The 26580-nt window shown below is 41.5% G+C and overlaps 1 protein-coding gene across 1 annotated transcript in view; it reads right to left on the reverse strand.

Annotated features, from left to right (window-relative positions):
• The window catches only part of GJA5 (gap junction protein alpha 5), a 99612-nt gene extending 86979 nt beyond the window's left edge, over positions 1-12633 (reverse strand). Inside the window, exon 1 of the mRNA XM_033940435.1 lies at positions 12574-12633. The gene's annotated coding sequence lies outside the window, so the exon portion shown is untranslated. The remainder of the gene's footprint in view (positions 1-12573) is intronic.
• Positions 12634-26580: the final 13947 nt, after the last annotated feature.

Raw genomic sequence — 26580 nt, forward strand, 5'->3', positions numbered from 1 at the left:
AAAAACACCATAGAGAGAACCCAGTGGGGAGTCCGTCTCCATAGCATTTTTTTTTGCTATTTCAGCTTGTCTGCGTTGTTCTTTGCTCACATGTTTAAAGACAATAGACTGTTTTCAGTCCAATTCTATATATGTGAGTTTGAAAACCATTGGACACCTGAGGAAGGCGTGTTCGCCGAAACACGGACCATGTAGGGTCCGGTTAGATTTTTATCACTGTATTTTTTATCATTGTACTTTTTAAATTGAATTTTCATGTTTTTATATGTTGGTGTATAATAAATTATCTCCAGAACATCTGTATCCACAGTTTTTTGTTTTTGTTTTCATCAGTGGATTGTTTTCACTGTGGATCATTGGGTCTCCCCATTTTTCTTTGTTGTGGTATAAATAAGAACTAAGGCTGGTACTGGGCAGATTTGCATGGTCTGTGTCCCTTATATGGCAATTCAGTTGAAGAGAGGATGGGGAGGGCTTCGGTGGAAATTCCACTAATTTGGAACATGAGGGCTGTGCTGGGCAGACTTTTATGGTCTGTATCCTGCAAATGATAAGATAGTTTGGATAGGCTGGAGTGAGCTGTGATGGCTGCTCCAGTAGTTGGAACCTAAGGACAGTACCAGGCAGACTTCTATGATCTAGGGCCCAGAAATATTAAAGAAAAAAGACAATTTAATCTAATCATGAATTTATAATATGTGAAACTATTGGGCAAACTGGATAGACAGTTCAGGTCTTTAGCTGCTGTCATGTACTATGTTAATGATGATTTATTGGTTGATTTCCATGATAAAAAAATAAAAATTTCAATAATAAATAGCAGTCTCCTGTATAGTTTTATTAATATTTTGTTAACCGAGTCGAGCCCTCCTGTTGGGATGAATCGGTATTAAAAAATCAAAGATTAGATTAAATGTTTGAATAAGACTGGACTCAACACGGTCTGTGTTTCTGCGGGCTCACCTTCCTCAGGGGTCCGATTTGATGTAAAAGTATCAAAAAACAAATGCAGACAAAAACAGTTATATAACTGCTTCTCCAACAGTACAGATGTGAAAGCAAACAACGCTGCTCTGCAAAGATCAACCAACTTGCTCATGATATACCAACATTACTAACTATCTGTGAACAAATTACCTTCAAACCCGTGTGAGGCATCTCATTGGTACAAATTATTTCAAGTATCATCATTCTACTGGAATAAGGATACTGATTTTAATATGACTGAAGACCAAAGGCATAACACTTACCCCTTCTTCTACAAAGCCGTGCTAGCGGCTGCCGCACGGCAACAGCCCCGAAGCCCTTTAAATCTCTATGGCAGGAGAGTTATTACTGAATGCAGTGAGTACTATTTCAATTGAGTTTGTTAACAACTGTTTATTTGGATATTTTTTAATGTTAAAATACATTTTCATTTATCTCTTTTGTTTCACAGTTGTTCAAAAAGTCCCCCGACGAAGCCAAGCTTTTTGGCGAAACGGGTCCCGTCGAGCTCTTATCTACTTTTGAGATAAGTGCATTTTTGCTGATTATAATTATTAAAGTGTTTAAATATCACTGACAATTTAAAAAATTTTCTAATCAGCTACAAGAGGTTTTTATAGACCGATGATAGAGAACCTGTCCTGCTATTAACCACATTGTGAATTTCTTATTCTACGTGGTGCAGGCTTCTGAGGTCTTTTCCTCTTGTCTAAATCAATTCACAGTTGTGTGCAGAACCTGTTTATTAGATTGTTTTTCAACAGTTTTGAGGTTCTTTCCATTGGTGTTGACTGGTAGCTTTTATATTATGACAAATGATATTGATTGATAAGAGGTACTAATTGATATGTTACTTGAATTTTGAGTACCATTAAATAATACCTATGCTACTTCTTTAATCAAACAAAAATCTATAAGCCCAAATTGACTTATTTCTTTATTATTCATTTATATGACTTATGGTTGATGTTATTATCTTTTTTTATATAATTCTTATAAAGCCAAGGAAATATGGAAAGAAAGAACCAAGCCTCGAACTACAATAGAACAAACAACAAAGAGAGGCAATGGAGATGTCAAAGTCAACTGATGGTCCCGTGTCCTTTAATGAAATTAAAATATCTAGAAAGTATTTATCAAATAAAGTCCCGACTAGAATCCAAGTTTCAGCAAAAAGTGTCACCTTCCTCAGAAGACAATAATAAACTTGAAAATCAAGAGGCAGAAACAATCCCAAGGTGGCAGGTGCTGGAGGCAGGAATAAGGAGAGATTGTTTCTGCTTCTTGATTTTCAAGTTCATTATTGTCCCCTGAGGAAAGCGATGCTTGTCGCTGAAACTTGGATTCTAGTCAAGACTTTATTTGATATATATTTTCTACATGTTTTAATTTCATTAAAGGACATTTGACCATCAGTTGACTTTGACATCTCCATTGCCTCTCTTCGTTGTTTCTTATAAAGCCAATACATATATTGAACTAAAAAAAAAAAAGTGATCCATATTATTTCTTCCTTTCACCAGGCCCCCTGCATTCAGTTACTTAGATATTGTTCTTTACATAGAGAGGAACTCCTCTGCCTTTTCAACCATCTCTGTCCTTCCTAAAAAAGTTTATAACCCGGTATGTTTGTGTCCCATCCATGAAAATTACTAAACCATATCTAAGTATAGCAATAGGGTTTTCAGATCATGAATTTTGTGGCTTAGCAGGAAATTCTCCCACTGTGCTACTGTCACCATAGTACCACCAATGCTTCTACTTCTCCCAGTGAGCGGTGGCAAAACAAGAAGAAGCAGGTGTGGGACCAGTGTTTAGGTATATGCTGTTGGCTCTGCTGGTCCTCTGCCCCAGAACAGGAATTGATGTCAGAGACCTGGTGGAGCCAACAGCATGGGCTGCTTCTCCCCATGTCTGCTGCTTGTTGAGAGAAAAGACACCAGATGGAAGAGGGGAGTGGGGGAGAGAGAGAAATGGGAGATGCTGAATGGAAGAGAAATGATGAATAGAAGAAGGGATGCTGGATAGAAGAGAAAAGATGAGGACAGAAAGAGGGAACACCCTGGATGAAAAAGGAGGAGAGGGATGCTGGCTAGAAGAATGGGGTGAGGGGGGGGGAGGAGACACTGACTGGAAGGCTGGAGAGAGAAGACAGGCTGGAAGAAGGGAGAGAGAAAAAGGAGAGACAGTTGATTGATTTTGCCAGGCACTTGTGACCTGGATTAGCCACTTTTGGAAACAGGATACTGGGCTTTATGGACTTTCAGTCTGTCCTAGTTTGGCAACTCTTAAGTTCTTATGGGAAAAGAAAGAGGAGATATGACTAGAAGGATGGAAAGAAAGAGGAGAGATACTGCATAGAAGGAGGGAGAGAACAAGGGGAGACACTTGAAATATGGAAGAGAAAGAAGGGAGAGAAGGTAGGATTTGGGAGAGAAAGGGGAAATGCTGGAAGTATGAAGAGAGAAAAAAGGAAGATGCTGGATGGAAGGCCAAGTAGAGAGGGAGACACTGAATGAAGGAAGGGAGAAAGGGGGAGACACTGAATGGAAGAATTGTGAGAGAGGGTAGATGAGGGATGGAAGGATAGAATGCTGGGTGGAAGGATAGATGCTAGATGGCAAGAAGGGAGAGAACAGGGTTAGTGAAAGATTGGAGAATTAGAGGAAGGAACATAAGGGAGAACCAAGGTGAGAGAAAAATGAAAAGCTGTAGGTGCAGTAAAAAGGGAAATTAAAGACTGGATAGTAAGGATGAATTAAATCTGGACAGAGGAAGAAAAATAAATTGAAAAAAACTGAAAGAAAAAGGAGAGAAAAAAATGACAAATGGACAGGAAACACTGGCAAGAGAGTTAATATAATACAAAGGAAAGCAGAAACTAGGGACTGGGATCAACAAAATTAGAAAAAGAAAACTGCCATACAACAAAGGTAGAAAAAATAATTTTATTTTTAATTTAAGATATGGAAATGTGGAAGCTGTATTAATAAAGATTAATAAATAGAACTAAAATAGAAAATCTATATACAGTATATATAAAATCAGATGTATCTGTGTGTGTGTAAGTATGTTCCAGCATAACTCGAAAACATATGGACAGATTTCAACCAAACTTGGTATGCATATGACTTGCTATCTAAGAGAAAATACTGTGGGGTGGGAAGGGGGTGACGTAAAAATTATCAAAAACAACAGATGATTGGGATAAATAAATATCCAGACAACGCCAGATAATCAGCTAGTATATAATAAGATGATATCTTTTCTATTATACTCATTTTAAATACATTTTTGGGTAGCTTTCAGAGACTAACTCTTCCTTCCTCAAGTCAGGAGAGGATACCATAACAGCAGAATACTGTCCTGACCTAACCCAAGGTTTTGATCTCTGAAAACTAATTGAAAAATATATTAGGCTGCTCTAATAAGGTATCATCTTATTTTCCATTTTCAAGTGCCTGAAGTGAGCGTGGGCCCCTTTTACAAAGCCATGGTAGCAATTCCCAGTGCAGCAAATGCAGCTTCGTAAAAGGGGACCCATGCGCAGAAGTGCCGGCATTGACGTTTTAATTCTGCATTGCACAAACAGCACAGTAGGGGGCTTGGGCAGAACTGGACATCTTTGGCTGGCAAGGCTTTAGAATCTCAACCAGTAATTCAACCAGTGCCACAATTTTGATGAGCTTTGGCCCAAAGTGGGGGTGGTGGAGCGACAAGGCCCCCTTGTTATTTCACCCCTTGGGGAAATACATGTTAGACAGGGGTGTAATGGAATACATTGAAATACTTCTCTTTTATCCATTCATGCAGTTACTGCTGTAAATAAGGTATTTTCTAGAATGGCTGTGGGATTGAGGTGTGTCAGGGGGTGGAGCCCTGAGGTACAGTGGGTCGGGGCTGGAGGCATATACTACAACCTCTTTCCCAAAACCTGGGCTCCCTTGGTGTTTCCCTGGTTCTTAGGCCACTGCACTAATCATTAGGTTAGCCCTCCAATTTCACTGAGAAAGAGAGCACCAGTGAAATCAGCCAAATGATTTCCTTGCAGCATTCTGTGGCAGGTTAGCTAGTGGATTGATTTATCTGCTTATTACCCACCTATTAACTAGGCAGGTTACAATAAAACATAATACAATAAAACAATGCTGCAATCTACAGCTCTTAATTAAAACCGAAGTAAGCTTGAACAGCTAAATGTATTTAAAAAAATGTTTTCTATTTGTATATTCTCTTGTACATTTCTTTGTTTTCCTTAAACTGCCTGCCTCAAACTGTCTACAAGGAAGCTAGCTAGAACTACCGTAATACATTGGCCCTATTCAAATGATCAAAGATACGTCCTGTACTTTTCCCTTTGAAAACTCAATGAAAATGCATGCATTAGAGCCACTCGCATAATTTCTATCTGTTCTTTGATATGTGCAGCCAAAAGGGGGAAAATAGCACACACTTTTGAAAATGTCACGCATGCATGTGATTTGGCTTTCCTAAGCCAAGCAAGCCCAAGGAATGTCCCTATTTAATGTGGCTAAAAGCAAGCTGAGAAACAAGAGGAAGGTTATTTTTAGAGAGATCAATTCACCTGGGCAATTGGTTTGAAAATTGTCCTCAATCCCACAGCCATTCAAGAAACATTATAGTAAAAATAATTTGGGGGCCTCTTTACCAAACTGTGGTAAAAAATGGCCATGTGCTATTTTCCCAGTTAACATGTGGCCATTAGCATGCGAATCCCTACTACTCTCTATTTAGTTTGTGGTAGTAAAGACTCGCAAATTACTGTATTTTTCAGACCATAAGACGCACCGGACCATAAGACGCACCCATCCGTAGAGGAGGGAAAACCAAGAAAAAAAATTTGGTTCAGAATATTTTTTTTTCTTGGTTTTTCCTCCTCTACACCTAGGTGTGTCTGGTGCATCTGGTGCTGGGAAGCCCAAAGCCCGCAGCCGCCTGCAGCCTCCTTGGTATCTTTTTTAGTGGCAGTAGTCTAGCGCGGTCTCCTGGATGGCTGCCTTTGTCATAGAAGAGCGACACAGAACGCAGGAGCACAATCTTTGCACTTCCTGCCTGGTCCTGCACTGCTCTGTGATTGGCTGCAGTCAGTAACTGACTGCAGCCAATCACAGAGCGGCGCAACCAGGCAGGAAGTGCAAAGGTCATGCTCCTGCGTCGCTCTTCTAAGACAAAGGCAGCCATCCAGGAGACCGCGCTGGACCACTGCCACTAAAAAAGGCACCCTGGGGGTGCGCAGTGTATTCGGTTCATAAGCCACACCCTCTTTCCACCCCCTTACTAGGGGTGGAAAAAGTGTGTCTTATGGTCTGAAAAATACAGTAAATAGGTGACACCACAGAGCCCACTCACTCTCTGCTCCTAGACCCAGACCTGCTCCCAGCGCTTAAAAAAAATTTATTTTTTATTTATTTAAAATACGAGGAGGGGCATAATCGAAAGAAATGTCTAAGTCCGTTTTGGGCCTAAGTCGCAAGTCACCCAAAGTCGGACATGGGAAAAAGTCCATTTTTGAAAAACACATCCAACATTTTTTTTTTCCGAAAATCATCTAACTGTACGTCCATACGTCTGATCGTCCAGACCGCTAAGTCGTCCATCTTTATACCCCATTTTCGACCAAAAATTTGTCCAAGTCAAAAACGCTTAGAAAAAGAACTTTTGTACTTGGGAGGGGCCAATAAAGTGAGGGACTGGACACCCAGACATGGCACCAAGGAACTGCTGTGAACTTAATAAAAAGGATGCCACATAAACATCTCACTACAGCTCCCTTATAGGTCATGATGAGCCCCCCAAAACATCCCCAGAATCTACTAGACCCACCTATCTACCACCCCAATAACCTTTATGGCTACAGGAGCCACTTATATGGCAGTACAAAAGGGTTAGGGGTTTTTAAGGGGTGTACATTTTTTTTCCATGAATGCAGTGATTAGAGTGGCTTATAGGCCTGGGTCCTCCTCTCCATGGTTCACTAACCCACCCCAAGATCACTTAAGCCACCTCTGTGCAGCTCTACTAGGCTTTCCTGTGCCAGGCTGCCAGGTGCTGATGATCTGGAGGCAGATATGTAAAGCTGTTATTACGATTTTTTTTTGGGGGGGGGGGCAGTGATCACTAGGGCAGTGTGTGGGGGATCTGTACTTTGTGTCTGCAGTGCTTATCTGGTCACTTTGGATACCTTCTTGTGACTTAGACCTGGTTTTAGATGGCCTAAGTCACAGTGGCGTACCAAGGGGGTGGCGGTCCGCCCCGGGTGCATGCCCCAAGGGGGTGCAAAGCCAGCCACCCTCCCTATTCTGCCGCTGCTGCCTTTCCTTAACCAGCAGCAGTGGCAGTTAACAGGGGTGTCTGCGGGTGCTCACAGTATTGCTCAGTTCTGGCCGGCTCCCCTGCTGAAAGCCGTGGGTGTCTGTTCCTCATGCGATCCACGGCTGCGTCGGAAGCTTTCTCTCTGACTTCAGAGAGAAGGCTTCCGACGCAGCCACGGATCACTGTTTCTGTGTCACTGTTTCTGTGGTGTTGCATTGTATGCAGAGTCCAGCTTCTTGCTGGTTCAATTTAACCTATGTATTTCTATTTTATCCCCCCTTTTACAAAACTATGGAGCTTTTTTAGCACCAGCCATGGTGGTAGTAGCTCTGATGCCCAGAATTCTATGAGCATCAGAGCTGTTACCACTGTGGCTAAAATCCACACTACAGTTTTGTAAAAGGGGGAGGAGTTATTTTGTGATTAAATATTCCATACTAGGCAAAGGTGTTTTCTGTGTTCTGTGTGTTCGAAAGACATGGTTTTCTGTTAGGATTGACGGTGTAGGATTGATCTGTTCTAGTCTGGCTTGTTTAGTTTTACAATGGGTGTATCGATGTTGTACTGCTCACTGCATATGTAAGATGCTGCCTTTTCCTAGGTACTCATGTGTGACATGTGGATTGTTACTAAAAATCATGTTTTTCGTACAGATAGGGGAGGTGCCAAAAATTGATTAGCCCTGGGTGTCACATATGCTAGGTACGCCACTGAAAGGAGATACCAGACCAGGAAGGGGGAGGAAGAGATGCCATGGCATGAGGGAAGGAAAGGAGATAGAGATACCACACCATGGTGTGGAGTGGGAAGGAAGGAAGGAAAGGAGAAGAGAAGAGAAAGAGAGAGATGCCAAAGCATAGGGGAGGGGATGGAGACAGAAAAATGGAGAGGGAGTGAAGCTGAAATGAATCATGTGCAAAGGAGAGAAGGGACCCCAGATATACAGTTAATTGAAGGGACATAGAAAGAGGGAAGATGCCATATGGAAGAAAGAGAGGGTGGACAGTAGATGGAAGGGGCAGAGAGAGTGTGGGCACAAACAAAATTTTAAATTGTATTCTGCTGCTTGTCTCTCTTATTTTCTGCTATATAAATCTGACTATGTTTAAGAAAACACTTCCACAAATAAGGTTGTTTTCAGCAGCTTTTTAAAATTTTGTATATTGTCCATCATCCTTAACTGTCCAACTAACTCCCCCTTTTACAAAAGTGTAGCACAGTTTTTTAGTGCCAACCACTGCGGTAACAGCTTTGACGCTCATAGGAATTCTATGAGCGTTGGAGCTGTTACCACTAAAAACTGTGCTACAAGGGGAGGGGGTAAGTTGTTCCACATTTTCACCCCTGCTGTCGAAATCACCTTCGTCCTACTCTCAGCATATTTCACTCGCTGCATTCTATCTAGTGACAAATCGTAATGGGCAATGTAGACAAGGGTGATCCAGTTGTCATTGTATATCTGGATTTTCAGAAGGCGTTTGACATGAACGACTACTTCGAAAAATTGTGAGCCATGGAATCAAGTTTGAAATACTCACATGGATTAAAAACTTGTTGGCGGATAGGAAACAGAGAGTGGGAGTAAATGGGCAATACTCGGACTGGAAAAGCATCACGAGTGGAGTGCCGCAGGGTTCGGTGCTTGAACCCATGCTCTTCAACATATTTATAAACAACCTGGAAATTGGTACGACGAGCGAGGTGATTAAATTTGCAGAGTAGTGAGGACGCAGAGTAGTGAGGACGCAGAAGGATTGTGAAGACCTGCAATGTGACATAAACAAACTCGAGAAATGGGCCGCGACATGGCAAATGAGGTTTAACGTGGATAAGTGTAAGGTTGGTAAGAAAAATCTTATACACGAATACAGGATGTCTTGGTGCAGAACTTGGAAAGACCCCCTAGGAAAGAGACTTGGGAGTACTGGTCGACAAGTCAATAAAGCCGTCTGTGCAATGTGTGGCGGCGGTGAAAAGGGCGAACAGAATGCTAGGAATGATTAAGAAGGGGATCACGAACAAATCAGAGAAGGTTATCATGCCGCTGTACCGGGCCATGGTACGCCCCCACCTGGAATACTGCGTCCAGTACTAGTCACCATACATGAAGAAGGATACGGTACTACTCAAGAGGGTCCAGAGAAGAGCGACCAAAATGGTTAAGGGACTGGAGGAGTTGCCGTACAGTGAGAGATTAGAGAAACTGAGCCTCTTCCCCCTTGAAAAGAGGAGATTGAGAGGGGCCATGATCAAAACATTCAAGATAATGAAGGGAATAGACTTAGTAGATAAAGACAGGTTGTTCATCCTCTCCAAGGTGGAGAGAACGAGAGGGCACTCACTAAAGTTAAAAGGGGATAGATTCCGTACAAACGTAAGGAAGTTCTTCACCAGAGAGTGGTAGAAAACTGGAATGCTCTTCTGGAGACAGTTATAGGGGAAAACACCCTCCAGGGATTCAAGACAAAGTTAGACAAGTTCCTGCTGAACTAGAATGTACGCAGGTAAGGCTAGACTCAGGGCTCTGGTCTTTGACCTAAGGGCCGCCACGTGAGTGGACTGCTGGGCACAATGGACCACTGGTCTGACCCAGCAGTGGCAATTCTTATGTTCTTATGTAGGTAATACAACATCATAACTTGCGATAATACCAAGGTATTTCATTACGCACTGCCTAAAAAATTAACATTAAGGGCTAGATTCACTAAGGACATCGATCGTGTCTCGACCACTTTGCAATCACTTTGCGACCCTGACCTGATTAACTAACCTTCCTCCTGCAGTCGATCCGATTCGCGTATGCAAATAAGGAGGAACAGCATGCAAATGTAGGCAGGCAACAATTCACTAAAAAAAAAAGAGGAAAACAAGCGACTGCTGAGGACTAGTCACATACTGCCGACTCTCCTGCTCCATTGCCACCCTGAAATCCCAGCCAACTTCATCAGCCCTGCTCTCTGCCGTGATTCTCCTGCAAAAGTTCTCTGCTCCATGCTCTCTTGTTCTCCTGCAAAAGCTCTCTGCCGCCTCATGCTCTCTGCCCTGATTCTTGCTGGCCTCCCCAACTCTTCTCTGTCCTGATTCTCCACCCTTCCCTGCAGCGCAAACCCGTGGTTTTAACCAACTTTAAACCTGTGGGTTAAAACCACAGGCTCGTGAGTAAAAAAGTAAAATAAAAAATAAAAACCACAGACATCAAACGCATGCGCAGACCATCTACAGGCAAATTAGATGGTCTGCGCATGCCTTAGGATCGCTGGAGAGCGATCCATGTAGTCAGTGGGGGGCATGCCTACGATTGCCCTCATTTGCATTGCCCCCATTTGTGAATCCATCGGCCTTCCTTGGATCGTCCACGCAGTGGACAGTATCAGGCAGGTTAGTGAATCTAGGCCTAAAACTTTAATCAAAATTCTACATTTAACAGAAGCCAGTGTAATTGTCGCAAAAGGGTGGTCACATGTCTTGACCTATTACTTCCAAAAATTCAAGCAGCAGCATTTTGGGCTACCTGCAGTGTCGTCCTACACATAGCAAGCATCGATCCCAAAATTAACGCAGCAGGACGCCTAAGTGTGCTTTGCGGTAAGGCATTTTTAGCTGTGGTAAGTACGCATTAGAGTTTGCAGCAGCTTAGTAAAAGGACCCCTTAAATTTATGTCACATCATTCACTGAAACAGATGTACATTACAATTATGCTATCCCTAACATAGCTGCAGACACATGTGAAGACAGAATCTGGATTTTAGTTTGTGTCTTCTTTCTTTAATAATTCCCCCTGAATAGAGGGATAATGTTAGTACTGTATTATTAGAGGGATAATGTTAGTACTGTATTATTATTTAAGCTGTCATAAAGTGTCTTGTCCCACAACTACGAGAAAGTTAGTGGTAGGCCTGGGATTAGAACTAAGACACAAGAACATGAAAGAGGTTAATTTTCATTAAGCTGTCAGTGACAAGATATATGGATATCTTTATATTATCTGGGTAGTTTTCGTATGAGAATTTGCTTTACGTTGGGTGGGTACAAAAGTATCCACATACTTGGCCTAGTTAAATCCAGAAAATGTTAAACCCTTTGATGGACTCTAGGCAAACAAGTCCTTTGAGCCCCCCACCCCCACCCCGATCCCCCTTCCTTTGTAGTATAATACATTATACATTAAAACTTGAACAAACAGGACTTGGCATGATTTTGAATGCAGATAAAAAACTGGCAGTAGAAGAAGCAGTAGATTAGACTCCCTGCTTGCTAACTCCTGCTGCAGACTGGAGAACAATGCACAAGGGACGAGAGACAGACCTTTGCAGGCAGAGGGGGCTCTGGTCTCCTGCCCCAGAGCTGTAGCGAGCGTGCGAGGGCGCACGGAAGTCAGAGGGCCCAAAATCGTGTCCTGTCCATTGCTTTCCCTGCATGGCTGCGATGCAATGGGCAGGTTAAGAGCTCTAGAGAGGAGGGGAGGGGGCAGGTCATAGGGGGTGCATTTCTGACTTGGTACGGTGCTGCCCCCTCCCCCCCTTTCTGCCAGTAGCTGACTTACAGGCAAAAATCTGCAACTCAGTCTATTGAATTAGCATGTCTGAGAGGGAACTTCCTAAATATTTGGGCCCTAGGCTTAGGTCTATTTTGCCTATGTTTAATCCTGCTCTGATTAAATCTACAACTGGAGTATTAAAAAAAAAAAAAAAAAAAAAAATTTTCCATACTCTTATTTGAAATACACACGTGTAGTTTACTTTCCCATTTCAAACCTGTTTCCTTTTGTAAAATTGATTTATTTTAGTTACTCTGTGCAGAGGGCAATTTTAGCTACTCTGTATAAGGCGATTTTCACTCCAATAGAGTGAAGCAGCATTCAGACTAAGGTTACAACAGGAGACTAAAAGAAGCATAGAAACTAGAGTTTAGATTTTGCTCTTCCTACTGATGATCTCATGCCTTTTGACAAGTCATTAACCTTCCATTGCATTAGGTACAATTTAGACAGTATGCCCACTTGGCATGGAGATAACTTCTATACCTTTTGTAACTCACCTTGAGGTCAGTTTTGTAAAACAGTGAATAAATAAATATAAAATCCATTGAGAGAATGAGTCTCAGATCTATTGTATATGCCAAAAATTTGGTCCTCTTGGAAATAATTTCTTCACCTGCATGCATGTAACTTGCTTTAGAGTGAGATTTGGAAAAGAGTGATAAAATCCAAACCCAAATTTCTACCTAGCCAAATAGATTGATTTAAAACTAACCCCTAGAATGCTGCTGTTAAGACATCATTGGCAGAAGGAAGTCCAGTTTCTCACTTCTTCCTAATTGCAGATATAAAACAGAATAGGTTCATTATTATATCTTGTGCTGAATAAACACAGAGGCATGGCAAAGGGAAAAGAAAGCATAAGATCCCTCCTTACCTTGGAGACAGATGCTGTTGTCAGCAGTGGTGGAAATGCGTCCTGTCTAGCATTAGACTCTGCAGCCAGTTCATCACTGGCACCTCCTTGACTTTTAACACCTCTATATCACATCTTCTCTCGCCTGCTAGAGGCTGTGATAAAATGCCATACTTTGTAATCTCCTCACTCTGAGTCCCAGAGAATGTTTGGGACAGGAGAGACAGTAGGCAGAGGAAACCACACATGCCCTAGCCAGGTCTCATCAAGAACTAGAGCTCTTGATCACGCTATTTGTCAGTGGAAAAGACTACATAATTCAGAAAACTGATGAAGATATTGAAAAATATATTGAAAACCTTTTTGAGGTTTTTTTTCCCCAATGTATAGGGATGAAAGATGGTAGAGGGTGAGATTTTTTTTTTTAATATGTTATTTTTATTCTCTTGCTTTTTGAGAGTTGTTCTAACTGATTTACTACTCTTTTGTAGCACTATAAGCCACTTTGGCTAGAAAAGTGACATATAATTTTTAAAAATAAATGACAGCAGGGAAAGCTCAAAGGATGGCATAAGGCACAATGGGAGAAAGGTCACTAAAGAATGTTGAAAAGCCAGCCTCTATTAATAATGTACAAAATAATACAAATTGAACTTTAGCAGGCTTCTGTATAAGGGTTTCTATGCAGATAGCATGGGTTTTGGTGCACTGATAGTTACCATGTGCTACAACACTAATTGCTAAGCTTGGGTTAGAGTGGGCAGAAACTGAAGGGGCATGGACTGCACATTGCAGTTAGTGCATATTAAATGCCATGTGCTGTCAAATGTACAACTTGCACTTAACACCACCTGACATTAATGAGGGGTAGGTAGGGAACTTCTCTGTGCAGGGCCACATTTTGGATTTGTAGATACTTAGAGGGCTGCATAAAAAAATAATGTCTTATTAAAGAAATGGCAACTTTGCATGAGGTAAGTACCTACAAATCCAAAATGTGGATTATCTGAAATAATCAGAAACAATTATGGAAAGATTTATAGACTATAATAGTTTATAAATCTTTCCTTAATTGCTTCTGATAATTTCAGGTATACACAGCTGAAAGTAATGCAACAGGCAGTAAGTGAAAAACTATCAAAGTATCAACTGCAAGAGACAAGATTTTGGACCAACTATTTTGAGGCCCTCGGCATTATAAAGAATGATTCTTTATGGAAAACTTGTGCCTTAAGTGTCCGGTGGTCGCGTCTGCAATCGCCTTCAGCTCTCAACTCCTCCAGCACTGGGCACACGCACAAGCTGCACTGCCTCCAATGGTTACCTTACGTTCTGGAATGTTGCCCGCCTCACTGCTGTAACCTCACACAAGTGCTTTCCCGTGTCTGTACGTGATTGTGAGGTGGAGTGGAGAGGACAATTGCGTACAGATGCAGGAAAGCGCTTGCATGAGGTTACAGCAGTGAGGTGGGCAATGTTCCAAAACGCGACCGTCGGACACGACAGCAGGACACTTAAGACACAAGTTTTCCATAAAAAATAATTCTTTATAATACCAAGGACCTCAAAATAGTACCTGGCGGGTCGCATGTGGCCCCCGAGTTGCCAGTTTGAGACCACTGCCACTCAGCCTTTGCATGTAGAGTGTGGTAGATGGCTTGATGGGCCATCCGGTCTGCTCCTCCACAGCATCCACTATCTCTTCCTCTCCCTAAGAGACTCTACATGTTTGTCCCATGCTATCTTGAATTCAGATACAGTCTTTGTCTCTACCACCTGTACCAGGAGACTTTTCCACACATCTACCACCCTTTCTGTAAAGAAGTATTTCCTTAGATTACTCCTGAGACTATCACCTCTTAACTTCATCCTATGCCTTCTCCTTCCAGAGTTTTCCTTCATATGAAAGAGACTCAACTCCTGAACCATTTTTAAGAAGCAGCCTCCCCTTTCCTATTTGTTCTTTCCCCTCCCTTTCTTATCTCCCTTTTATTTTTATTTATGGCTTCGATGTAATTTTGAATCTTCCCCTTCCCCAATACCTTCTGTATCAACTTTGTCCATGTCTTCATCCTTGTCCTGTCCTTATATAGCCCTTTTTCACTTTTTGTTTCTTATTTTTAATCTCCAATTTTAGCAATTGTAAGCCGTCCAGATATTTGTTTGATGGTCAGTATATCAAACTGTAAATAAACTTGGAAACTATATTAATGCCATGGAGATATTTAAACGTCTCTATCATATCCCTTTTCTCCTGTCTTTCTTCCAGAATATACATATTAAGGTCTCTAACTATATCTACATATGATAAAGACTACTATCCAATTTAGTAGCAGCCCTCTGGATCGACTCCATTCTATTTATATCTTTTTGAAAGCGCGATCTCCAAAATTGCACACAGTATTCCAAATGGGGCCTCACCAGAGACTTATACAACTGCATTATCACCTCCCTTTTCCTATTGCCCATTCCTCTCCTTACGCACCCAAGCGTCTTCCTGTCTTTGACCACCATCATACACAATGACCTCCAAGTCCCGCTCTTCTTTTGTACACAGATGTACTTCTCCTCCTATACTATACTGTTCTCCTGGATTTTTGCAGCCCAAGTGCATGACCCTGCATTTCTTAGCATTAAATTGTAGTCACCAATTACCAGACCATTCTTCAAGCTTCGCTAGATCCTGCCTTATGTTATCCATAACCTCCAGGGTGTCTACCCTATTAGACAGTTTGGTATCATCTGCAAAAAGACAAACTTTGCCAGACAGTCCTTCTGCAATATCACTCACAAAGATGTTAAAAAGAGCTGGCCAATCAAAGTTTCTAAGTTTATTATTAGGGACTTTAGGGATGGCAGAAAAATTGGCAGCTTGAGAACTGGAAAGGCTTTCCCTGTAAGCAATGCTCCTTTCAAGGAGTGGCCAGGTACATGAAAATGTTTTTTTTTGTGTTTGTGTGTGTGAGCAGCAAGTTCTAAAAACCAACAATTTTTGATCCTAATATTAGCAATGCATTTCTGTATATAGGACAAAACACCATCACACACATGTCAATTTCCATAGTTTAGTTTAATTAATTTTTTATAGTTTAATTTTGTTTGGAAGTTGGGTCAGGTACAGTGTTCCCTCTAAGCTGCGCTGGCGCACAAAATATTGCCTCGCAGCACACAATGTCACGTCACAGCGCACGGCGTACGGAGATGGCAGGCCGCGGCGAGAGGGGAATCGGGCGAGTTGGCGCTGGCGCCCGATATTTTTAGCGCACGGGGAAAAAATTTTGCTCACACCACCCGCCCGCTTAGAGGGAGCACTGGTCAGGTACCAGGGCCTTGGCTAATTCTTCATTGTTGTAGCCTTGTTGTATAATTGTCATAGGGGAGAGGGGTGAGAGAGGTTGGGGGATTTTCTTTGTTTTGGGAGGGCAGGATCTATTGTGGTAGTTGTATTGTGAAAAATGTGATGATGTGACTTTTGTCATTTGAGGTTTCAGTTATTGTTCTTGTTTCTGCTGTGTATTTTTACCTGCTTTTATGGTTGTTCTTTTCTATCATCAATAAAAATTGTTTGAACTTTAAAACCTTTTAGGTATACAGTATTAAAAGCAAGAAGCTGGGAAGAGAATTAGTTGGACCACTAGATGACTGAGGGATAAAAGAGGTTCTTGGGGAAGACAAGACCATAGCAGAAAGATTAAATGAATTCTGTGCTTTGGTCTTCACCAAGGAAGAAGTGGAGGAATTACCAGTGTAAGAAATGGTATTCAGTTCTGATGAATCAGAGAAACTCATACAAATCTTACACTGGAAGATGTAATGGGTCAATTTCACAAACTGAACAGTAGCAAATTGCCTGGGTTGGATGGTATACATCCCAGAGTGTTGATAGAATTGAAAAATGATCTTGCAGAGCTATTGTTAGTAAATTGTAATTTTTTTTAAAATCCATCATAATAACGGAAGACTAGAGGGAAGCCAACGTGATGTCAATTTTTTAAAAGGGTTCCAGAGGTGATCCAGGAAATAATAGACCGGTGAGTCTGATGTAAGTGCCAGGCAAAATAGTAGAAACTATTATAAAGAACAAAATGACAGAACATATACATAAACATGGATCGATGAGAGAAAACTAACATAGATTTAGTCATGGGAAATTTTGCCTAACCAATCTACTGCATTTCTTTGAAGGGGTAAATGAACATGTGGATAAAGGTGAGCTGGTTGATATTGTGTATTTGGATTTTCATAAGGCGTTTGACAAACTACCTCATGAAAGACTTCTGAGGATATTAGAAAATAATGGGGTAGGGGGTAATGTCCTGTTATGGATTAAGAACTGGTTGAAAGACAGAAACAGAGAGTGGGTTTAAATGGTCAATATTCTGAATGGAGAAGGATAAATAGTGGGGTTCCCTAGGAATCTATGCTAGGACTGCTGCTTTTAAACATTTTTATCAATGATCTAGAGATGGGAATAACTAGTGAGATAAGTAAATTTGCTGATGACACAAAGTTGTTAAGTCGCAAGAGAATTGTGAAAAATTGCAAGAAGGCCTTGTGAGACTTGGAAGACTGAGCATCAAAATGGCAGATGACGTTTAATGTGAGCAAGTGCAACATGATGCATGTGGGAAAGAGGAACCCGAATTAAAGCTATTTGATGTAGCATTATGAGTCACTACCCAGGAAAAGGATCTAGGTGTCATTGTTGAGAATACGTTAAAACCCTCAGCTCAATATGTGGTGGCTGCTAAGACTGTAAATAGAATATTAGGAATTATCAAAAAAGGATGGAAAACAAAGATGAAAATGTTATAATGCCCTTATCGCTCTATGGTATGGCCGCAAGTCAAATACTTGTGCAATTCTGGTCGCCGTATTTCAAAAAAGATATAGCAGAAGTAGAAAAGATACAGAAAAGGACAAAGAAAATGATAAAAGGAATGGGATGTCTTCCCTATGAAGAAAGGCTAAAGAAGAGTGGAATAGACTCCCGTTTTACATTAAACATCAAAAAAATGTGGATGCCTTTAAGAAATTGTTGAAAAGATATCTGTTTTGTTGTATGATATACACAGTATGAGATGTTAATTTTGTCAGGGTAGTATTTTATTTTAATTTTATGCTGAATATGATGTATATTTCTATTTATTTTTTTTTTGTAAGATGTCTGAACTGTTTATGAAGTATTATTATGTGTGTATTGTATTTCGCCTTGTAAAAGGCAGATTATAAATAAACAAACCATAAAGCGGCTAGGGTTCTTCAGCTTGGCAAAGAAATGGCTCAGGCGTGTTATGATAGAGATTTATACAATACTGAGTGGAATGGAAATGATAGATGTGAATAGCTTGTTTACTTTGTCCAAAAATACTAGGACTAGGGGCATGTGATGAAGTTACTAAGTAGTAGATTTAAAACAAACCAGAGAAAATTTTTTTCACACATGTAATTAAACTCTGGAATTCATTGCCGGAGAATGTGGTGAAATCAGTTAGCTTAACAGGGTTTAAAAAAGGTTTGGATAATTTCCTAAAAGAGAAGTCCATAGGCCATTATTGAGATGGCTTGGGGAAAATCCATTGCTTATTCCTAGGATAAGCAGCATAAAATCTTTTTTACTACCTGAGATCTAGCTAGGCATTTGGGACATGGGTTGGCCACTGTTGGAAACAGGATACTGGGCTTGATGGACCTTCGGTTTGTCTCAGTATGGTAATTCTTTTGTTTTTATTAATACCTTTCAGGCATTTAAATGTCTGTATCATATCTCCCCTGTCCCTCCTTTCCTCCATAATATACATATTCAGGTCTTCCACCTCCTCAATGCCATGCGTGTATGCTGCTTCCCTTCCCCCATACCTCTGTAACGTTCCTGATGTGAACAGCAACTCCCAACCTGCTGTCGTGCCTGCATGGGCTCTCCCTCTGATGTCTCTTACTAGGTACGGGTCCAGGAAGTGACGTCAGAAGAAGAGCTGACAACAGGTCGGGGGTTGCTCGCGCCAGGAAATTTACAGAGGTATGGGGGAAGGAAAGCAGTGTGTGCGCGGCAGTGAGGGGGAGGTAGGGGTGGAGAGGAGAGTGGGTGCCGCACCCCTACCAAGACAGCACCCATGGCAGACTGCCCCCCACCCCCACTCCCCCTTTACTACGATACTGGGGGCATCAATATCTCCCTTCTTCTGCTGGTTACTCATCTCTAAACCTAGCATCCCTTTGGCTAGAATCACCGCCTTATAGGAAGGTGATAAAAACATAGTTAATTTAGAAATATTTTTGATTAAGTAGGGTGGATATTATGATTATATTTTAAGATGTACTTAACAATTTGTACATTTTTCCATATTGCATTATCTTTTATCGTAACCCGCTTGATACTTTGTGGTTAAGCAGGATATAAATATGGAAATTAAATTAAATGAAAGATGCAGTATATGATATGTACAAATCCAATTTTTCCAATGAAAAGCAAGCTATATGAAGGGATCATTATATGAAATATTGAAGAGAGGAATATTTTTTCACTGAATGGATAATGAGTGCCCAAATTGTTCTCCCAGGAAAGATGGAAACAGAAAATAGACATAGAATTGAAAAATGTATGGGACAAAGATACATGGTAGAGGTGTACATGGATGGCTGAATACGTGGAGGGGCATAATAAAAAAAATACGTCTAAGTCCGTTTTGGGCTTAAGTTGCTAGTCGCCTAAAGTCGGACATGTCAAAAGTCCATTCTTGAAAAATATGTCCAAAATATTTCTTTTTTTTGAGAATCATCTACTTCTACGTCCAGCCGTTTAATCATCCAACCCGCTAAGTCATCTATTTTTATATACCGAATTCTCGGCCAGAAATTCTTCCAAGTCAAAAACGCCTAAAACAAGACATTTTGGACATGGGAGGGGTCAGCAAAGTGATGGACTGGATACCCAAACATGGCAACAGAGTAGTGGGGCATCTTACAGGCTATTGCTGTGAACTTCACAAAAAGGATGGCACATAAACATCTCACCACAACTCCCTTATAGGTCATGATGAGCCTCCCAAAACACCCCTAAAACCTACTAGGCCCACCTGTCTACCACCTCAATAGCCCTTATGGCTGCATGTGTCACCTATATGGCAGTAAGAACATATAAATTGCCGCTGCTGGGTCAGACCAGTGGTCCATCGTGCCTAGCAGTCCGCTCACGTGGCAGCCCCCAGGTCAAAGACCAGTGCTCTAAATGAGTCCAGCCTCACCTGCGTATATTTCAGTTTAACAGGAACTTGTCCAACTTTGTCTTGAATCCCTGGAGGGTGTTTTCCCCTATAACAGACTTCGGAAGAGCGTTTCATTTTCTACAACTCTGGGTTAAGAACTTCCTTACGTTTGTATGGAATCTATCCCCTTTCAACTTTAGAGAGTGCCCTCCCGTTCTCCCTACCTTGGAGAGGGTGAACAATCTGTCTTTATCCGCTAAGTATTTTGAATGTTTTGATCATGTCCCCTCTCAGTCTCCTCTTTTCAAGGGAGAAGCCCCGTTTCTCCAATCTCGTACTGTACGGCAACTCCTCCAGTCCCTTAACCATTTTAGTGGCTCTTCTCTGGACCCTTTCGAGTACTACCGGGTCCTTCTTCATGTATGGCGACCAGTGCTGGACGCAGTACTACAGGTGAGGGCACACCATGGCCCGGTACAGCGGCATGATAACCTTCTCCGATCTGTTCGTGATCCCCTTCTTAATCATTCCTAGCATTTTGTTCGCCGTTTTCACCGCCACCGTGCATTGCGCGGATGGCTTCATCGACTTGTTGATCAGAACTCCCAAGTCTCTTTCCTGGGAGGTCTCTTCAAGTACCGCCCCGGACATCCTGTATTCGTGCAGGAGATTTTTGTTACTGACATGCATCACTTTACACTTATCCACGCTGAACTTCATTTGCCATGTCGATACCCATTTCTCAAGGGTTTTGGAAGGTGCACATTTTTCACCATGAATGCAGTGATTAAAGTGGCTTATGGGCTTGTGTCCTCCTCTCTATGGTTTACTAGCCCACTCTCCAGACTACTTAAGCCACCTCTGTGCAGCTCTACTAAGTTTTCCTATGCTAGGTGCTGATGTTCTGGAGGCAGGTATGCACATTTTTATTCCGATTTTTATGGTATTATGGGGGAGGGGGGTCAGTGATCACTGGGGGAGTGTGTGGGTTCTGTACTTTATGTCTGCAGTGGTTAACTGGTCACTTTGGATAGCTCCTGGGCACTTAGACCTGTTTTTAGATCACCTAAGTCACTACGTACAAGTTCCGTCTAGGCAGTCTTGTTAAACTTTCAGTTATACTTGCAGTACGACTAAGTCTAGATCAGCCCTCGTCCTGCCCAAATCCCACTCTCACCACTCCTCCTAAAATGCCCCTTTCAGCTCTGGGCTTACAGTGGCACTGAAAAGGCCTAAGCTGATTTTAGATACATCTAAAATCCGTTTTGATTATTGGCACTTAGACAACCTGTCTTTTTGATCGTCTAAGTGCCGATTTAGGTGGGATTTTAGACATATTCCCGTTTCAATTATGAGCCCCATGCCTTTTATTATACAACTACAATCATGTGATTTAGTAGGCCAATGAGATGCTAATGTCAAGTGCTCAGAACCTGCACACTAATTGGAGGAAGACACACTTGCCGAAAGGTTTTCCAGTGAGGATGGCTTATTGTACGCATGTCATAACAAAATGAAAGTGCTTGGACACATTTAGGGCTCCTTTTAGCATGCGTTACAATGCCACGTGCGCTAACCCCACGTTAAACGGAAAATGCTAATGCAAGCTCTACGGAGGCGTTAGTGTGTAGTGCACATGGCAATGTAGCGTGTGCTAAAACCACTAGCGCACCTTAGTAAAAGGAGCCCTTAATTACAGGTACTTGTTCTGGTCATTGAAAAGAGACAAAATGGTTGCTGTCATTTAAACCCCCCAAACTGGCACTAAATCATCTCAGTAACACAATAATAATATGTGCCCACTTTAAATTCGTTTACAGCGGCTATTCCAAACTTATAAATAAATTATAAATGTTAAATAAAGGGGCCCCAAAGTCCAGAAGGATCTTAACTCTATTAGAGAAAAATTCTCATGTGATCGAGTTATTATTCTCATCAGCCCTCAGCCAGATAAAGGCCCGAGAAGAAAAAACTCCCAGATGGAAGAAACAATTCTCAGGTCAAAAAACTGGCTAATAACATCAGAAAATTAATGAAAGCCACCAAATTGCAAATAAATTAGGAAAAATTCCAACTTAGCTTAATGGCAGTGTTTTTCAATAGTGCTCCTTTTCCTAAATCATCTCAACCATCCTTTTTATGTTGCTGTGGACTTGGCCAAAAAATGTCTCATGTTGTGCATATGTTACAAGTCACAGTTTCCTTCTGTGCATTGCAGAAAAATACTTAATGACCTCATTACAATTAATTTTAATGCAATTTGACCCGTGTATACCATATAAGTTAATTCCCACACTTGATCCCTATCTGCACGAACACCCTGTAGTAACCATGCACTTTGGCATTCTTCGTCAACCCCAAAGAGCATTTTTAGTGCCTAAATTATGCAATTACAGTGGTAACATGGCAATGTCTAGTAGGAGTAAACTGTGGAGCAGAGTTTACAATCCTAGATGCCTTGTTAGGCAGATTGGATGAGCCATTTTGGATTTTACCTACTAACATTTTTATTATGTTAGTGTACTCACTTCTCCTTTATCTATGCTTTATTCTCATAACCATCTTGGCAAAACTCAACTAACAAGCACAACTCTCATACCTTATGCTTCACATTTTTTTTACTCTCCTTACATCTAAAACTGGCAAATATTTGACACATTGGGACCCCTCCTCCCCTCCCTCCTGCTTCTCTCAGTGTGGCATATCTTGCATGCAAGAACCTCTCTCTATCTGGTAGTGACTTGATATTTCACACACTGTGAGAACTCTGCATACTCATTTTTCTCTCCTTCCCTTCCCAAATGAACTCCTCCCTGGGGACAGTTCCTGTTTCTCTGCCTTTCCAGCTTTTGCCTTTCCTGAGACCGATAACATTGTTTCTCTGAACCATTTCTGATCAAAGCCAGCTGAGAACAGAAAGTAATGAAAGGCAGATAATGCCATGTAATGAATTTCGTCAGGTCCTAACCTTCCCTTCTCCCTTTACATTCTCATTTCTTCTAGAACAGTGTCTCTCAAACTGTGTGCCCCAAAGAGATTCCGGGTATGCCACAAGAGATTCCAGAATTTTATTTTGAAAAATTCCCTTCACAAATATACACTAGAATAGATATCGTACGTCACGTACACAAGAGTCTGTCAATGTTATGAACGTCTGTGTGCATAAGGATACGACTGCCCAGACAAGCATCATTTTTGGCATAATTGGTCTTTGAAAACTAATGACAAGTAATTTTATTTTTTATAGAGTAGTTATCCTAACTTGAGCAACAAAGCAATTAAGACTTTGTTACCGCTTGGATCTTATCTTTGGATTTTCAGCTCTGACAGAAGTTAAATTGAAAAAAAAAAAAGAGAACGACTGCAGATAGTGGATGATGAAACGTGTGTTTGCTTGTCGACTATCAAGCCATGTTTTGAGTTAAATTTGCACTCAAACACAAGTACATCCAGCGCATTGATTAGCAATTCTATTCTATCTACTTTAGTTTCACCATTGTTACAATTACCCATACAAAGCTTACAGAATTTTAAATAAATGACTCTCAAATTTAATTTCTTGTTGGTTTTGCAATTTTATAATTTCATTTATAATGTACCACAAAAACATTTGCTCCATTTAATGTGCCACGAAAAACATTTCCTCTATTTATTGTGCCAGAGCTAAAAAAAAAGTTTCAGAGCCACTGTTCTAGAACATGGCCAAGAGGGTTTCACAGTAAATGGATTTTCTACTGGCCTTTCCTTGGTGATTCTGGATTTGTTCCTGTTTTCCAGTCACAGATGAGTCTTACCATCCTTCCAACCAGCCAGTTCACAGTGCAAGAATGAAAAAACATATCATCAGGGAGCACCATCAGCTATTAAAAGCCTGGAAGTATGCAACAAGCAGCTAAGCAAACAAGGCATCTGCTTCAAAAACAATCACAACAAAATGCAAAAAAGTCCAGCACTACAAACTATTGTAAAGAAAAGGCAGTTTTGCCACAAAATAAATATTCTTGCCATTTCAAGATGGCTCTTCATTTTTGAGGATTAGCAACCAGGGCAGGATTAACCAATAGGCCAAGTAGGCACATGCCTAGGGCCCGAAATGGTCAGGGGGGCCCGATGAAGGTAGGCATCAACATTGTTTTTTCCAAACAGTGATGGGCACCTCCAGCATCGATCGGCAACGCAGCTTCCCTGCCCCCATCGATTTAAAGTAAGACAAGCAAGCAACGCGGGTAAGAAAGGCAACGGGAACTGTAATTGTGCAAGCGGTGCTGCTCGCTCAAAGCTTCCCTCTGACGCAGCTTCCTGTTTCTGCCTGGGCGCATGGTGGGGCAGGGGGGTCCAATGTACTTGTGTGCCTAGGGGCCCTCAACAAATTTATCCTGCCCTGTTAGTAACACATGCTTCTTAAAGACTAAGGGTGAAATAGATTAACATAAGAAATAGATTCTGAATTTCTACAACCAAACTCTGGGTACCTTGCACTCATCTTCAGTCTAAGCCATCCAGTTCTACGGGGGTACGGCTTTGGAATCATGTGTCCAAATATGACCAAACAATATAGAAAAATATTTCAAAGCAGCATGAAGTAATTATCAATGAAATGTATGATGCAAGGATATTTAAAAGACAAATGTTAATTTTTTTTAATTGGAATTTATTAAGAGCCACCCATGGCAATGTAGAGCAGGTTCATAGTTTTCAAAAGGATGTGGTCCCAAGGTATCTGTTAGGACTTCTGGTACCTTGCACTCGAGAAAGGAAAATGAACCCATCCTTAGGAGTAGAGTCCTTCTTTACTATTTTTATGCATAGCAGCTCTAGTCTACAATATCCTTCTGGTATCATCTATTTCTCCACACCTTCCATTCATTGCTGCCACCATCCATCCAGGGCAGCGGTCTCAAACTCAAACCCTTTGCAGGGCCACATTTTGGATATTTTGGACAGATACTTGGAGGGCCGCAGAAAAAAAATAGTTAATGGCTTATTAAAGAAATGACAATTTTGCATGAGGTAAAACTCATTATAATTGATAAATCTTTCCTTAATTTCAGCTATACACAGCTGAAAGCAGTGCAACATGCAGAAAGTGAAGTTTAGATAGTTTTTCACTTTCTGCATGTTGCACTGCTTTCAGCTGTGTATAGCTGAAACTATCAGAAGCCATTAAGGATTTATAAACTATAAAGAGTTTTCCCTCATGCAAAATTGTGGTTTAGATTCTAAAATATCAACTGCAAGAGACAAGATTTTAGTGTAGTCCTCTAGGCTTTTTGTAGAGGGGATAATCAATGTCTGACTTCTGCCTGGAAAACTTGTGCCTTAAGTATCCAGTGGTCGCATCCGCCTTCAATTCTCACCTCCTCCAGCACCGGACACAACCACCATCTTACATCAAGCAGTCACCGTAAGGAGAGGTGCTGAATTTTGCGAGATTACGTACATATGCATAAGCTGCACTGCCTCCAATGGTAACCTTACATTCTAGAACATTGCCCGCCTCACTGCTATAACCTCACGCAAGTGCTTTCCTACATCTGTACGCGATTGTTCTCTCCACTCCACCTCAGAATCATGTACAGATGCAGGAAAGTGCTTGCGTGGTGCGACGGGGAAGCTCCTGTCCCAGCTAAAAGGACTACTAAACCCAGCAAGCACACAGCCCTGGTCTCTGGAAAACCTGGCATGGAGCCCGGACAGCCGGCTCAGCCAGGAAAGAAAGTGTAGCACAGCCCAAAAGCTAGGTGGGGACGGCACTGAAAACTAAGTATCTCCCCTATCAATCCTTTCCTCTAGCCCAGAACTTGAAAGCCAACCCAGGAGGGGGTGGAGTCAGACCCTGGGGTGTGTTAAACAAATTGCCTCAAGTAAGAAGCAAGCAGGTCAATCAGGGAAGCTCAGGTGGGTCTAATCCAGAGAGGCCAGCAACCAGCTGTGACTGCAGCTCCCAGGGAGTTCCTACTCCCCAGCCCAGAACGTTTCCCAGAGGCCAGCCCAGCAGGAGGGAGAGTGTAATCTCTGGAAGGTACAGTCAGGGCTGCCATCAGAAATTTCTGGGCCCCTTACTGAGCAATCCTATTGGGCCCCCCATGCACCCCTTCCCCCCCCTGCTGAACCAGCACCTGGAACCGACTCCTGACTCTCCCTCCCTCGTGCAGCAGTGAAAACAGCAGAAGGAATGCCCACTTCCTTAGTACACTTTGTTATGTTTGATGCTGTACTTTCCAAAGTAAGTCCTTGTTACGCGACTTGTGGATGTTTTTAAGACTGGTGCTCATAAAGGGGAAACAATATTCTTTTTAATCTTCACTAAATATCCAGTAGGGAAAGCATAAAGAGTATAACATTCTTTCCAATTTCCCTGCAAGTATTTATATACATATAGATATATATATAGAGAGAGAGATAGATAGATATCTCTATCTTTCTATATATATCTCTCTCTCTATATATATCTATATATATCTACGGTATATATCTATATATATAGAGAGAGTTAAAATGTTTATTTGCAATGGCCTGAGTTCATAAAATTGCATAAAATCATTTCTACTTGAGTAGGGAAGAAAATTAAGACTGCACAAGGGACAAGGTTGAATTTTTGTCCCCGCATCACTCTAGTCCAGAATCCAGGCTCCCAGGGAGACTTCATTCGTTCTCTTGG

The sequence above is a fragment of the Geotrypetes seraphini genome, chromosome 4 (genome assembly GCF_902459505.1).
Source record: "Geotrypetes seraphini chromosome 4, aGeoSer1.1, whole genome shotgun sequence".
NCBI lineage: Eukaryota > Metazoa > Chordata > Amphibia > Gymnophiona > Dermophiidae > Geotrypetes > Geotrypetes seraphini.